The sequence below is a fragment of the Armigeres subalbatus genome, chromosome 3, assembly GCF_024139115.2.
Source record: "Armigeres subalbatus isolate Guangzhou_Male chromosome 3, GZ_Asu_2, whole genome shotgun sequence".
Taxonomy (NCBI): domain Eukaryota; kingdom Metazoa; phylum Arthropoda; class Insecta; order Diptera; family Culicidae; genus Armigeres; species Armigeres subalbatus.
Genome location: NC_085141.1, coordinates 282262135 through 282265250, shown reverse-complemented (window position 1 = coordinate 282265250; position 3116 = coordinate 282262135). Strand labels below are relative to the sequence as shown.

General features: G+C 47.5%; 1 non-coding gene across 1 annotated transcript; it reads left to right on the top strand.

Moving 5' to 3' along the window:
• The first annotated feature begins 1029 nt into the window (after positions 1–1029).
• Positions 1030–1202, top strand: LOC134228203 (small nucleolar RNA U3). Its single transcript, XR_009983870.1, has one exon. It is a non-coding gene; the product is annotated as a small nucleolar RNA U3 (small nucleolar RNA).
• Positions 1203–3116: the final 1914 nt, after the last annotated feature.

The following is a 3116-nucleotide window of genomic DNA, read 5'->3' as shown; positions in this document are numbered from 1 at the left end:
TGAAAATTTTAAAGGCATTTTTTTCCTTCTCTGAAGCATTTGGGTTTTGTTACACTGTTACTGTTAGAATAGAGACGGCATATGATCAAAAATCAAGGATATCAATGCAATCACAACCATTTACATACATAGTTTTGCGGAACTGTGGTGTCGAGAAATACAATATTCGCTTGGTATTTTCACGCATATCAGCAGGCTTGATTTCTATAATGACTAATATACGATAACGATAAACAGCAATTAATTCAATCAGTGATTAAAAAAAAGACATTCAAATAAATTTTTATTTGCGTTATGCGTAACATTTGGTAGTACCCATCCCCTCCCCCACCTTTTAGTGTAACAAAGTATGACGCAAGTTGGACCTCCCCCCTCCTCCCAGAAGCGTTACGTAATTTGTGAACAGACCCTTACTGCGGGGGATGACCAGTTGTTTGCCATATTGTGACGCAAATGAGAAAATCTTTGGGAAAGTACCTACCTAGTCGGGAAGTTGTCTTCTATGTATTGGCAATGTTTAAGTGTTGGATCTAGCGCTGAACTAGTACAAAGAACAAAGTGGTGAATGATGAACAGAAAAATCAATCACGGTCAATTTTGAACATTTGTCAACATTAATCATGGCCAATTTATAGGAACAGGAAGTTCTGTTCAGTCTCAGCTCGGTGATTTCTTTCCCATTACCGCAAATCGTGATTCAGTCAATTTCACGACAATAGAAGCGTAGGTTTCTACAGTGGCAGATATTTGGCACACCTGAGTTATTGATGAAAATTCTGCTAATAGAAGCTTGATATTTCACTCAGAATATTCCGCTTTTGCACTATGGGTTTCCAGTTAGTATGAGCTCGACTGACGGTCTGGGTTTGGATCTTTTCGGGTGGAAGACGTGATTTCCTCTATGTCTATGTGTATCACACATTATGATTGTACACCGGATTCGGTTTTTACGCGGGGGATATGTTCTGCGTAAATCAAAACCGCGTAAAAACGATTTCCAATTGATTTATTGCGGTTTTTAGGTGTTTTCTGACTGTGCTTCACAGGATCATTTCTGTAGGCAAGTTTTTACCACACGTTTTTTCCGACAGGGAAAGATATCCCACCCCACACCATCATCGTGATGTTCTATCTTTTATAGATGGATCTCCTTGCCTTTGAAGATCGGCTCTCTTGCAAGACTAGGTCGCGTTCTGAGTGGTACTTCGCGTAACTGAAGGAATAAAATAGACCCCATCTCGCGGTCCTTAGCCTCTTACCCAGCTACTTTTATCCCTACCTTCCCGTGGTGCTGGCCGGGATACGAGCAACCTTAGGGAAGATCGGGTAACCAACCCCGGTGGAAACTATGGTCGTATGCTGACAGGGAAGGGGGGGTTTGCTCCTCTCCGGAGGAGCAAATCTTACTGAGCGTCTGTTCTCCATGTCAGGATCGGCTCACAACAGCGTCTGTTCTCCATGTTAGGGGCGGCTGATCATCGTCCGAGTGCCAGCGAGGGACTCTAAGTGAAACTGTGCACCATGGTCCACCGGGAATAAGAAGGAATGGTCCTCCGGAAATTTAGGGGGTTTGGTGTCAGGCCCTGCAAGCCAGCCTTTAAAAAAAACATACGCAACGAACAATCAACAAGAGAGTACGGACCGGAACCATCGGCGAAGACCACTGCGACGAAAAGGGACTAGCGATTGGAAACTCGATTCGTGGAACTGCAAATCTCTCAACTTCATCGGGAGCACACGCATACTCGCCGATGTGTTCAAGGACCGTGGATTCGGCATCGTAGCGCTGCGGGAGGTTTGTTGGAAGGGATCAATGGTGCGAACGTTTAGAGGTAATCATACCATCTATCAGAGCTGCGGCAACACACACAAGCTGGGAACAGCTTTCATAGTGATGGGCGATATGCAAAGGCGCGTGATCGGGTGGTGGCCGATCAATGAAAGAATGTGCAGGTTGAGGATCAAAGGCCGGTTCGTCAACTTCAGTATAATCAACGTCCATAGCCCACATACTCGGGAAGCACTGATGATGATAAGGACGCATTCTACGCGCAGCTGCAACGTGAGTACGACAGCTGTCCAAGCCACGGCGTCAAAATCATCATAGAAGATTTGAACGCTTAGGTTGGCCAAAAGGAGGAGATTAGACCGACTATTCAAAAGTTCAGCGTTCACCGGCTGACGAGCGAAAACGACCCACGACTAATTGATTTCGCTGCCTTCAAGAATATGGCCATTCGCAGCACCTACTTCCAACACAGCCTTCCGCATCGGTACATCTGGAGATCACCACTGAAGACAGAATCACAAATCGATCACGTTCTGATTGATGGACGGCACTTCTCCGACATTATTGACATCAGGACATATCGTGGCGCTAACATTGACTCTGACCATTATATGGTGATGGTGAAACTGCGCCCAAAACTATCCGTCATTAACAATGTTCGGTACCGACGACCGCCGCGGTACGACCTAGAGCGACTGAAGCAACCTGATGTCGCCACTGCATATGCGCAGTATCTCGAGGCAGCGTTGCCGGAAGAGGGTGAGACCGATGGGGCCATTCTTGAGGACTGCTGTAATACAGTCAAAGCAGCCATTAACGACGCAACGGAGAACAACGTCGAGTATATGGGACGAAGTCGACGGAACGATTGGTTCGACGAAGAGTGCAGACAGATGCAGACAGACAGATTGCAGGAGAATGACGCAGCGCGGGCGGTCGCGCTGCAGCAAGGTACCCGGCAGAACGTGGAACGCCATAGACGGAAGCGGAGACAGCAGACCCGCCTTTTTCAGGAGAAGAAACGCCGCCTGGAAGACGCAGAGTGCGAGGAGATGGAACAGCTGTGCCGTTCTCAAGAAACACGCAAGTTCTATCAGAACCTCAACGCATCCCGCAAAGGCTTCGTGCCGCGAGCCGAAATGTGCAGGGATAAGGATGGGAGCATCTTGACGGACGAAGGTGGAAGCAGCACTACGAGGAACATTTGAATGGCGCTGAGAGTACAGGCAGTGAAAGTCAAGGCAGCGGAGAAGATGACTACGTCAGTTCAGCGGACGATGGAAGCCAACCAGCCCCCACCTTGAGGGAAGTTAAGGATGCCATCCAA